The sequence below is a fragment of the Somniosus microcephalus genome, chromosome 1, assembly GCF_052327205.1.
Source record: "Somniosus microcephalus isolate GS21.2 chromosome 1, FLI_Smic_1.0, whole genome shotgun sequence".
NCBI classification, from domain to species: domain Eukaryota; kingdom Metazoa; phylum Chordata; class Chondrichthyes; order Squaliformes; family Somniosidae; genus Somniosus; species Somniosus microcephalus.
Genome location: NC_140987.1, coordinates 336,774,794 through 336,788,403, shown reverse-complemented (window position 1 = coordinate 336,788,403; position 13,610 = coordinate 336,774,794). Strand labels below are relative to the sequence as shown.

At 45.7% G+C, this 13,610-nt stretch overlaps 1 pseudogene; it reads left to right on the top strand.

The window, feature by feature from the left end:
* The window catches only part of LOC147124922 (sodium- and chloride-dependent neutral and basic amino acid transporter B(0+)-like), a 643,543-nt pseudogene that overhangs the window by 523,397 nt on the left and 106,536 nt on the right, over positions 1–13,610 (top strand).

Here is a 13,610-nt window from a genome sequence, read left to right as displayed (position 1 = left end):
CATTCACTGAGTCTCTCTCCGAGCAGGATCCACTAACTGAATCACTCACCGAGCAGGATCCACTCACCTAGTCTCTCCCCGAGCAGGATCCACTCACTGAATCTCTCACCGAGTAGGATCCACTCACTGAATCTCTCACCGAGTAGGATCCACTCACTGAGCCGCCACTTACCGAGCAGGATCCATTCACTGAGTCTCTCTCCGAGCAGGATCCACTAACCGAATCACTCACCGAGCTGGATCCACTCACTGAGCCACTCACCGAACAGAATCCACTCACCAAGCAGGATCCACTCACCGAGCCACTCACCGAGCAGGATCCACTCACCGAGCCAGTCACCGAGAGGATCCACTCACCAATCCACTCACCGAGCAGAATCCACTCACCGAGCCACTCACCCAGCAGGATCCACTCACCGAGCAGGATCCACTAACCGAGCCACTCACTGAGCAGGATCCACTCACCGAGCCACTCTCTGAGCAGGATCCACTCTGAGTACCTCCCTGAGCAGGATCCACTCACCAAGCCACTCACCAAGCAGAATCCACTCACTGAGTCACTCACCGAGCAGGATCCACTCACCGAATAGGATCCACTCAATGAGCCACTCACCAAATAGGATCCATTCACCGAGTCTCTCCTTGAGCAGGATCCACTCACCGAGCCACTCACCGAACAGGATCCACTGACCGAGTCACTCACCGAGCAGGATCCACTCACCGAGTCACTCACCGAGCTGGGTCCACTCACCAAGCTACTCACCAAGCAGGATCCACTCACCAAGCAGGATCCACTCACCGATTCACTCACCGAGCAGTATCCACTTAGCAAGTCACTCACCGAGCAGGATACACTTACCAAACCACTCACCGACAGGATCCACTCACAAAAGTCACTCACCGAGCAGGATCCACTGGATCCACTCAATGAGCCCGTCACAGAGCAGGATATTCTCACCGAGTCACTTCAAAGGTCTTCTATAGGCATATAAACAGTAAAAGGGTTGTCAGAGGAGCAGTGGGGCCGATTAGGGACTAAAATGGAGATCTATTAATGGAGGCAGAGGGCATGGCTAAGGTACTAAATGAGCACTTTGCATCGATGCTTACCAAAGAAATGGACTTTGCCAAAGCTACGGTAAGCAACATGGCTGCCAGGATACTGGATGAGATAAAAATAGATTAAAAGGAGGTACTAGACAGGCCATCAGTAATTAAAGTGGATAAGCCACCTGTCCGAATGGGATGCATCCTAGGTTACTGAGGGAAGCAAGGGTAGAAATTGTGGATTGTTGGCCACAATCTTACAATCCTGCTTAGATACAGGAGTGGTGCCAAAGGACTGGAGGATTGCAAATGTTACACCCCTGTTCAGAAAATGGGAGCAGGATAAACCTGGGAATTACAGACCAGTCAGTTTAACATTGGTGGTGGGGAAACTTTTAGAAACAATAATCCGGGAGAATATTAACAACCACGCGGAGAAGCATGGACTAATAAAGAAAAGCCAGCATGGAATTGTTCAGGCCAAATCATGTTTGAGTAACTTGGTTCAGTTTATTGATGTACCTCAGAGAAGGTGGATGAGGGCAATGTAGTTGATGTTGCGTATATGAACTTTCAAAAGGCATTTGATAAAGTACCATAAATTAGGCTTGTTAGCAAAATTGAAGCCCATGGGAGAAAAGGGACAGCAGCAGCATAGATACAAAATTGGCTGAGGGCTAGAAAACAGAGAGTTATGCTGAGTGGCTGTTTGTTGCACTGGAGGGAGGTATACTGTGGTGTTCTCCAACATTCAGTACTCGGGCCACTGCTGTTTTTGATACAACTTAATGACTTGGACTTGGGGATACAGGGCACAATTTCTAAATTTGCAGATGACACAAACTTTGGAAGTGTAGTAAACAGTGAGAAAGATAGGAATAGACTTCAAAAGGACATAGACACGCTAGTGGAATGGGCAGAAACATGGCAGATGAAATTCAAAGCAGAAAAGTGTGAAGTGGTAGGAAGAATGAGGAGAGACCATGCAAACTAAATGGCACAATTTTAAAGGGGGTGCAAGAACAAAGACCTGTGGTGCTTGTTCACAAATCTTTGAAGGTGGCAGGACAGGTTAACAAAGCAGTTAATAAAGCATATGGGATCCTGGGCTTTAAAAATAGAGCCATAGAGTACAAAAGCCAGGAGGTTATGCTAAATATATTGAATATGCTAGTTTGACCCAAGCTGGAGTATTGTCCTCAATTCTGGGCACCACACTTTAGGAAGGATGTGGAGGCTTTGGAGATTTTCCAGGGGTTCCAGAGATGAGGGATTACAATTACGTGAATAGACTAGAGAAGCTGAGTGGTTCTCCTTAGAGCAGAGAAGATTGTGAGGAGATTTGATAAAGGTGTTCAAAATCATGAGGGGTCTAGACAGAGTAGATAGAGAGAAGCTGTTCCCATTGGCAGAAGGGTCACGAACCAGAGGGCACAAATTGAAGGTGATTGGCAGAAGAACCAAAGGTCGACATGAGGAAAAACTTTTTTATGCAGCGAGTGGTTCGGATTTGGAATGCACTGCCTGATAGGGTAGTGGTTACAGAGTCAATAGTAGCCTTCAAAAGGAATTGGATAAATACTTGGAGAAAATATTGCAGGGATACAGGGAATGAACAGATATGTGGGACTAACTGGATTGCTCGTCAAAAGAGCCGGTGCAGACTCGATGGGCCAAATGAGCAGGATCCACTCAGTGAGCAGGATCAATTCAGTTTGCCACTCAGTGAGTAGGATCTACGCAGTCAGCAGGATCCATTCAGTGAGCAGGATCCACTCAGTGGGCAGGATCCACTCAGAGGGCAGGATCCACTCAACGGGGCAGGATCTATTCATCGAGCAGGATCCACCCAGTGAGCAGGATCCATTCAATGACCAGGATCCATTCATTGAGCATGCTCCATTCAGTGGGGCAGAATCCACTCAGCAAGCCACTCAGTGAGCAGGATCCACTCAGCGATTCACTCAGTGAGCAGAATCGATTCAGTGAGTCACTCAGTGAGAATGATCCATTCAGTGAGCAGGCTTTACTCAGTAAGCAGGATCCACTCAGCAAGCCAGCAAGCAGGATCCACTCAGCAAGCAGGATCCACTCAGCAAGCAGGATCCACTCAGCAAGCAGCAAACATTCAGCGATCCACTCAGTGAGCAGGATCCATTCAGTGAGCCACTCAGCAAACAGGATCCATTCAGTGAGAAGGATCCAGTGAGCAGGATCCACTCAGTGAGCATAATCAATTCAGTGAGCAGCAACAATTTAACGATGCACTCAGTGAGCAGATTCCTTTCAATGAGCCAGTGTGCAGCAGCCATTCAGCGAGCCACTCGGGGAGCAGGATCCACTCAGTGAGCAGGATCCACTCATTGAGCAAGTTGCATTCAGTGAGTTGGATCCACTCATTCAGCAGGATCCACTAAGTGAGCAGGATCCACTCAGTGAGCAGGATCCACACAGTGAACAGGATCCACTCAGTGAGCAATTTGCATTCAGTGAGCTGGATCTACTCATTGAGCACGATCCACTCAGTGAGCAGGATCCACTCAGTGAGCAGGATCAATTCAGTGAGCAGGATCCACTCAGTGAGCAGGAGCCACTCAGTGAGCAGGATCCACCCAGCGAGCAGGTTCCACTCAGCGAGCAGCATCCATTCAGCGGGCAGCAAACATTCAGCGATCCAGTGAGCAGGATCCACTCAGTGAGAAGGATCCATTCAGCAAGCAGCATCTATTGAGTGATTATGATCCATTCAGTGAGCCACTCAGTGAGCAGGATCCAGTCAGTTAGCAGGATCCACTCAGCAAGCCACTCAGTGAGCAGCATCCATTCAGTGAGCCACTCAGTGAGCAGGATCCATTCAGTGAGCAGGATCCACTCAGCGAGCCTCTCATTGAGCAGGATTCACTCAGCGAGCAGGATCCATTCAGCGAGCCACACAGCGAGCAGGATCCACTCAGCGAGTAGGATCCACTCAGCAAGCAGGATCCATTCAGCGAGCAGGATCCACTCAGTGATAGACTCAGTGAGCAGGATCGATTCACTGAGCAGGATCCACTCATTGAGCCACTCAGTGAGCAGGATCCACTCATTGAACCACTCAGTGAGCAGGATCCACTCAGTGAGCCAGTCAGTGAGCAGGATCCAATCAGTGAGCAGGATATATTCAGACAGAATCAGATGTTGATATCATAGAAAAATAGAGGATAGGAGCAGGAGTAGGCCATTCGGCCCCACGAGCCTGCTCCACCATTCAATGAGATCATGGCTGATCATCCAAATTCAGTACCCTGTCCCTGCCTTCTCCCCATATCCCTTGATCCCTTTAGCCTTAAGAAATATATCCAACTCCTTCTTGAATATATTTAATGAACTGGCCTCCAACGCCCTCTGTGGCAGAGAATTCCACAGGTTCACCACTCTCTGGGTGAAGAAATTCCTCCTCATCTCAGTCCTAAATGGCTTACCCCATTTTCTTAGACTATGAACCATGGTTCTGGACTCCCCGGCCATTGGGAACATCCTTCCTGCATCTATCCTGTCCAGGCCTGACAGAATCTTATAGGTTTTGATGAGATCCCCTCTCAATCTTCTAAACTCCAGTGAGTATAAGCCCAATCGACACAATCTCTCCTCATACATCATTCGTGCCTTCCCAGGTATCAGCCTGGTGAATCTTCGCTGCACTCCTTCCATGGCAAGAGCGTCCTTCCTCAGATAAGGCGACCAAAACTGCACACAATACTCAAGGTGCGGACTCATCAAGGCCCTGTACAACTGCAGCAAGACATCCTTGTTCCTGTACTCGAACCCTCTTGTTACGAAGGCCAACATACCATTTGCCTTCTGAACTGCCTGCTGCACCTGCATGCTTACCTTCAGCGACTGGTGCACAAGAAAACCGAGGTCTCTTTGCACTTCCCCTTCTCCCAATCTATTGCCATTCAAATAATAATCTGCCTTCCTGTTTTTGCCACCAAAGTGGATAACCTCACATTTATCCACATTATAGTGCATTTGCCATGTTTCTGCCCAATCACCCAACCTGTCCAAATCGTACTGGAGTTTCACGACATCCTCCTCACAGCATACCCTCCAACCCAGCTTTGTGTCATCTGCAAATTTGGAGATATTACATCCAATTCCCTCGTCCAGATCAGTAATATATATTGTGAAAAGCTGGGGTTCTAGGACCGATCCTTGTGGTCCCCCACTAGTCACTGCCTGCCACTCAGAAAACGGCCCGTTTATTCCAACTTTTTGCTTTCTATCTGCCAACCAGTTCTCTATCCAAGTCAATACCATGCCCTCTTTAAGAGTCATGAAAGTTTAAGAAAGTGTAAAGAAGAAAGAAAATACCTTAAAATATTGGTTAAATATTATGGTACAGTATGTATGTACATTTGTTTATTATTGATGCATATTCTAATGTAATATAGTTAATTTACCTGACTGACTTATTGTATTGAGAAACCCCCTCTTTTCTTGTTCCAATAGTATAGTCTGAGAGACCCCCTTTATTCTTGCTCCAATGGTATAGTCCTTAAGCTTGTCACATGATGTATCCAGCCATTTTTACAGTTCAAGCACCAGGAGGCTAGGAAAGGTAGAAGCTTTGATGGCTGTGGAGCAATACAGTTTTTGACCGTGTTTAAATGTGTTTTACTTTGAAATCCTGTTTGAAATGTATTACAGTAAACAGTTAAAAGACAAAGATACGTTTTGGAACGTTTTATTTCGACACGCGTCTACTCGTTGCTAAAAGACTCAAAGCTAAAGCTCAGTGGCTGCATATTGAAAACTACGGAGTGCCACTACATTAGTCAAAAACTAGCTCCCTATGAAGGAAAGGATGGAATTGTCAGCGAATGTATATACAGGAATGGTCACAGAGCCAGACGGCAATATAAGAAAGCGAAGGTACAGTGACTGTTACTTGCCTTGTTCATTCTATTCAGAAGCTAGATAAGAGCTGCGGGTAAAATGGCCGCTGCCTCATGGAGCCGTGAGGGGCTTCCCCCGGCTGTACAAAGGATTGTTGACCAAAAGAGGGAAGTAAAGCTCACCCCAAAGGCAATGGAAGAGAAGTTACATAGAAGCATAGGTGCAAGGAGAGCTAAATTAGCTCAGATAACTGGAAAAATGAAGGTAATTGATTGTCTCATGGAAGATAATGCTAATATTGAGAAAGTTGAAGACATAATGCATTATGATTTCATCAAGTTGTATGAAGAATTTACTGTACTCAGTGAAGATGTATGAGCACTTTTGTCTGAAGATGAGGGAAACGCTGATCAGCACAACTGGTTTGATCTTAAATCATCTAACATTAAGGACTATGTCAAGGCCACAGAACAGTGGATGTTGAAGATTCGTCAAGGTGCTGATACAGCAGAGAAAGAGAAAGATGACGATGAAGTCGGACCAGATGACAGCATTTCAGAGATTTCAGCCAGACTGAGCAAAAATCGAAAAGAAGGTAGCCCTGTTACTGGACACAGGTCAGTCGCTTCTACCACATGCTCGTCGCAGTGCACGAGAGAAGAGGTTGAACGGGCAGTGTTGATGGCACGTGCAGCATCTTTAGTGGAGAAGCAAGCTCTTGAACGGGAAGAGGCCAAACTGCAGGCCCAACAGGCCCAACTGCAGGCCCAACTGCAGGCCCAACTGAAGGCTAAGAAAGAACAGCTGGAGCAAAAAACAGCTATTGCGGTCTCAAATGCCAAGTTGAGAGTGTTTGAAGATTATGAAGGCTCACAGGATGGCATGAACGACTACTGCCAATCAATGGTGTCACACAGAGTTGGATCCAGGGCACCTTCAAGAGTTAAAAGAGAGTCTGAAGACCATCTCCTGGCATTACAGCGTGGAAGAGAGGCCTCTCCACTTAGAGGAGCACGTGCTGCTGCCCCAGACATCAGACGGTCTAGACTAGACCCTGCTGATGACCACCAGAGGCCTGAAGACACAGGGAGAAGCCTATACCGAGTGATGTAGCGTCAGAACGAAATTACAGAGATGCTTGTAAAACAACAGAATCTGTTTCGACTCCCTCAAAGAGACATACCAGTGTTCCAAGGCGACCCACTCAAGTATAAGCCCTTCATCAGATCCTTTGAACAAGCCATTGTCTCCAAAACAGAGAGCAGCAGTGATAAGTTGTACTACCTGGAACAGTACACCAGTGGTAAACCACAAGACCTGGTCAGAAGCTGTGAACACATGAGACCGGACAGGGGATACATAGAAGCCAGGAAGTTGCTTCAGGTGCACTATGGTAACGAGCTGAAGATAGCCACTGCATATATTGAAAAGGCTATTAATTGGCCACAGATCAGATCGGAGGATGGGGAGGCATTGAACACATATGTTCTTTTTCTCATAGGATGCCGCAACACCATGGAGGATGTTGAATTCATGGAAGAGATGGACAATCCTACGATTATGAGAATCATCATCTCTAAGCTTCCTTACAGGATGAGAGAACAATGGAGAGGAACAGCCTTTAAGATAATGGAGAGACGGAAAGGTGGAGCCAAGTTTGCAGACTTAGTGAATTTCATAGACAAACAGGCTAAAGTTGCTATGGACCCATTGTTTGGAAACATCCAGAATGCCAGCCCAACTACTGATGGAAGAGTGAAAGCCAAGCCTGCTGAATCAAAGACTCTCAGGAAAGGTGGTTCCAAGGGAAGCAGCTTTGCAACTATCGTCACTCAAGCTGGAGAAGAAAAGTCTCAGAACTCATCTCCCATAAAGAGCAGCACAGTGACGCCTGCTAATACCTTTCAGAAGCCATGTTTATTCTGCCAGAAGAATCACACATTGGATTTCTGCAGTGACATCAAAGCACAGCCACATAAAGACAGAATTGAATTTCTGAAGTACAATGGCCTATGTTTTGGATGTCTTTCTCAGGGGCACCTGACTAGAAACTGTAAGCAAAGAACAACATGCAGAGAGTGCACTCGGAAATATCCCAGTCTGCTGCATATCCATAAAGAAGAACAAGTCTCTAAGAAGAGTGAAGAAAACAACAAAGATGAGAAGGTTGTTTCAAGTGCTCTGGTGTCATTAGAACAAGAGACTTGTGGATTCACTGGGGCTGGTGACAGTGATTGTATTCTTGCCATCGTACCTGTAAAGATCAAGTCTAAGAGGAGTGAGAAGTTTGTGGAGACTTACGCCTTCATGGATCCAGGTAGTTCAGCAACGTTCTGCACAGAAACACTTATGCGACAGCTGAACGTTAGAGGCAGAAGAACAGAAATCCTATTATGCACCATTGGTCATGGGAAGTCAGTGCAAAGTTACATCCTGTCAGACTTAGAAGTGTGTGGACTTGAAGAGAAGGACTTCATAGACCTGCCTAATGTTTTCACACAGAGGGAGATTCCTGTTAAAATAGGGAACTTAGCCCTGCAGAAGGATGTGGAGAGATGGCCTTACCTGGGAAAGGTGCGTCTCCCATACATTGAAGCAGAAATTGGCCTAATAATTGGAACCAATGCTTACAAAACTATGGAGCCATGGCAGGTGATAAACAGCAAGGATGACGGACCCTACACTGTCAGGACAGCCCTTGGATGGGTAGTCAATGGACCGGTAAGGAGAGATGATGGCAACAAGTCGAACAAGGAGGAATGACAAAATGTCACAGTTAATTGCATCTCTATCACAAGCATTGAAGAGCTGTTGATACAGCAGTTCAACGTAGACTTCTCAGAACGCAGCTGTGAGGAAAAGACAGAGATGTCACAAGAAGACAATCAGTTCATGGATTTGATGACAAGGTCTACACAGTTCATTGATGGCCACTATCACATTGGTTTGCCGCTGAGAAGACAGACCGCGAAGATGCCGAACAATCGCTGCATAGCAGAGCAGCGCGCCATCAGTCTGAAGAGAAAGCTGAACAAGAACCCTGACTTTCACGAAGACTACAAAGGCTTCATGAGAAACATCATAGCGAAAGGCTATGCTGTAAAAGTGCCCGAGGAACAGTTGAACAGAGAAGATGGAAGGGTCTGGTACATTCCTCATCACGGTGTGTATCACCCAAAGAAGAAAAAGATCCGTGTAGTGTTTGACTGCACTGCTTCATTCAGAGGAACTTCACTGAATGACTAGCTGCTTCAAAGTCCTGATCTTACCAATACCCTCATTGGTGTCTTGACGACGTTTAGACAAGAGCTTGTTACCATGGTGTCAGATATAGAATCAATGTTCTACCAAGTCAGAGTCCCTGATGAAGATGCTGATCTTCTGTGTTTCCTTTGGTTGCCAGATGGCGACGTTAGTCAAGCTATGGTGGAATGTAGAATGGCCATACACTTGTTTGGAGCCACATCATATCCCAGCTGTGCAAGCTATGCTCTCAGAAAGACTGCAGAAGATGGCAAAGGCAAGGCACCATCAGAGGCTGTGGAGACAATCTTCAGAGACTTTTACGTCGATGACTGTCTGAAGTCCATGTCAACAGAAGACGATGCCATTGCACTGTCAAGAGACCTTAGAACTCTGTGTTCGAATGGAGGATTCCATCTGACTAAGTGGATAAACAACAGCAGAGCAGTTCTAGCTTCTATCCCAGAAAAGGAAAGAGCCACTGAAGTCAAAGATCTGGACCTGAGCCACGATGTCCTTCCTAACGAGAGAGCTCTTGGTGTACAATGGTGCATTGAGTCAGACACGTTCAACTTCAGAATAATGGTGAATGAAAGACCATCCACAAGACGAGGGATTCTCTCCGTGGTCAGTTCCATCTACGTCCCTCTTGGATTCCTGGCACCACTCATTCTGCCGATGAAGCTGATCCTACGAGAGCTGTGTAGAGACAAGAGAGGCTGGGATGAAGATATCCCAGAAGGTCAAGCTCAGAGATGGCTCAGATGGTTGACAGATTTGCAACAACTTTCTAGCTTCAACGTCAGCAGATGCATCAAGCCTGTGAGTTTTGGAGTTACAAAGACGGCTCAACTACATCATTTCTCGGACGCCAGTGAGGACGGCTATGGCACGGCTACTTACCTCTTGCTGGCAAATCAACAGGGCCAGAAACATTGTTCCTTCCTCATGGGGAAATCCAGGGTGGTTCCGCTGAAGCACGTCACCATCCCAAGACTGGAGTTGATGGCAGCGGTTGTTGCAGTTAAAGTTGACAAGGTGATGCGGAAAGAGTTAAAGTTCCCACTAGAAGAATCTGTCTTCTGGACGGATAGCATGACGGTGCTGAAGTATATAAAGAATGAGAAGATACGCTTCAAGACCTTCGTAGCAAACAGAATCTCATCCATTAGAGAAGCTACACAACCATTTCAGTGGAGGTATGTAAACATCTCATTAAACCCAGCAGATCAAGCCTCACGGGGATTGGAGGCTGAAAACTTCATGAGGAGCGAAACTTGGATACAAGGCCCAAGTTATCTGCTGGAAACAGAGAGATCATGGCCAGAAAGACCAGATATGCCAAGTCAGATTGCTGAAGATGACGTCGAAGTCAAGAGATCAGTCACAGCAAATCTCATAACTACGAAAGAGAACTTTGACACAGTGAACGAGCTTGTTAACCATTTCTCAGGATGGCACCAGTTGAGGAAAGCAGTTGCATGGTTTCGAAAGCTGAAAGAGTTGCTGCTACACCTGAGCGGTAAGAGAAAAAGGTATCGAGCCACTATCAGTCAGTCTGAAAGTAACCCTGATAAGCAGAGAATGCTTCTACAGCAGTATATGCACCAGCACAAGACCACATTGGGTAAGAATTCACTGACCGTGGAGGATTTGGCCAAGGCTGAGATGGAGATAGTTTGCTTCAGTCAGAGACAAAGATATCCAGAAGAAATCGAAGCTTTATAGCAAAATACTCCAATCAAGAAAGGTAGTCATATCTACAAGCTGGACCCTACACTCCAAAATGGAATACTGAGGGTGGGAGGGCGACTAAACAAATCTGCTATGCCAGAGGAGGCCAAGCATCCTGCTATCCTTTCTAAGGACCTCTGGGTTGCTACTCTCATTCTTCAGCATATACACCAGAGTATTGGACACAGTGGGAGGAACCACGTGCTTGCGAAGCTAAGACAAAGATACTGGATTCCAGGAGCTAATTCTGTAATAAGAAAAATACTCCCTGAATGCATTGTTTGCAGACGGTTACACACTAAAGCTGGGGAGCAGAAAATGGCAGATCTGCCTGAAGACCGTTTGTTACCAGACAAGCCCCCATTTACAAAAGTAGGGGTGGACTATTTCGGGCCTTTCGAGGTAAAGCGAGGACGGAGCCTTGTCAAGAGATATGGCTTTTCACTTGTTTGACCATCAGAGCAGTTCATATTGAGGTGGCACACACGCTTGACACTGATTCCTGTATTACCGCCTTGCGGCGCTTTGTCTGTAGAAGAGGACAGGTGTCCATTATGCGTTCTGATAATGGCACTAATTTTGTCGGAGCAGAGAGAGAACTATGGGAAGCTATTGAAGGTTGGAATCAGCTCAAAATACAGGAAGCCATGATGCAAACAGGAATTAAGTGGATCTTCAATCCACTGGCTGCATCCCACCACGGAGGTGTCTGGGAAAGACAGATACGCACCGTATGAAAACTACTCAGTTCTGTACTAAAGCTGCAAATGCTTGACGACGAGGGACTTCAAACCGTTCTGTGTGAGGTTGAAGCCATCATTAATGACCGACCGATAACTAAGACATCTGATGATCCCAATGACCTCGAAGCCCTGGCCCTGAACCACCTGTTGTTGTTGAAAACACAGCCAGTCATGCCCCCGGGAGTCTTCAAAAAGGAAGATCTGTATGCACGTCGGAAGTGGAGGCAAGTTCAGTATATGTCAGACCTTTTCTGGACCAGATGGACAAGAGAATACTTACCTCTGCTACAGGAGCGTCAAAAATGGTCCAAAGTAAAGAGGAACTTCATTGTCGGAGACATTGTCTTAATCGTGGATGATTCAGCCCCCAGAAATTATTGGTTGATGGGAAAAATAATTAAGACCATGCCAGACTCCAGAGGCGTTATTCGTCGTGTTTGTCTGCAAACCAAGACCAGTACCCTGGAAAGACCGATCACAAAGCTCTGCCTGCTACAAGAAGCAGCGTGAAAGGTTCCTGAACAAAAAAAAAAGTCATGAAAGTTTAAGAAAGTGTAAAGAAGAAAGAAAATACCTTAAAATATTGGTTAAATATTATGGTAGAGTATGTATGTACATTTGTTTATTATTGATGCATATTCTAGTATAATAATTTACCTGACTGGCTTATTGTATTGAGAAACCCCCTCTTTTCTTGTTCCAATAGTATAGTCTGAGAGACCCCCTTTATTCTTGCTCCAATGGTATAGCCCTTAAGCTTGTCACATGATATATCCAGCCATTTTTAAAGTTCAAGCACCAGGAGGCTAGGAAAGGTAGAAGCTTTGATGGCTGTGGAGCAATACAGTTTTTGACCGTGTTTAAACGTGTTTTACTTTGAAATCCTGTTTGAAATGTATTACAGTAAACAGTTAAAAGACAAAGTTACGTTTTGGAACGTTTTATTTCGACACGCGTCTACTCGTTGCTAAAAGCCTCAAAGCTAAAGCTCAGTGGCTGCATATTGAAAACTACGGAGCGCCACTACACCCCCAATCCCATGTGCCTTAATTTTGCATGCTAATCTCTTATGCGGGACCTTATCGAAAGCCTTCTGAAAGTCCAAAAACACCACATCCACTGGTTCTCCCTTATCTATTTTACCAGTTACATCCTCAAAAAATTCCAGTAAATTAGTCAAGCACGATTTACCTTTCGTAAATCCACGTTGACTTTGTCTGATCCTGTCACTGTTTTCCAAGTGCTCTGCTATTACATCTTTTATAATGGACGCTAGCATTTTCCCCACTACCGATGTCAGGCTTACCGATCTATAATTTCCCACTTTTTCTCCAGCACCTTTTTTGAAATTGGGGTAACATTAGCTACCCTCCAATCCATGAGTGCTGTTCCAGAGTCTATCGAGTTCTGGAAGATGACCAGCAATGCATCTACTATCTCCAGGGCCACTTCCTTAAGTACCCTAGGATGTAGATTATCTTGCCCTAGGGATTTATCGGCCTTGAATCCAGCCAACTTCCCCAACATCTTTTCTTTCATTTCCTCCCTCTCAATAGTCTCTATGTTCCCCGACATCTCTGGGAGGTTATTTGTGTCCTCCTTTGTGAAGACAGAACCAAAATATGTATTTAATTGATCTGCCATTTCTTTGTTCCCCATTATAAATTCCCCTGATTCTGACTGTAAGGGACCTACGCTTGACTTCACCAATCTTTTTCTCTTCACATATCTATAAAAGCTTTTACAGTCAGTTTTTATGTTCCCTGAAAGCTTACTGTCATAATCTATTTCCCCCCTCTTAATTAATCCCTTTGTCCTCCTTTGCTGAATCCTAAACTGCTCCCAATCCTCAAGTTTGCTGCTTTTTTTGGCCAATTTATATCTCCTCTCTTGTTATCCCTAATTTCCCTTGTTAGCCACGGTTGAGTCACCTTTTTTGATTTATTTTTATGCCAAACTGGGATA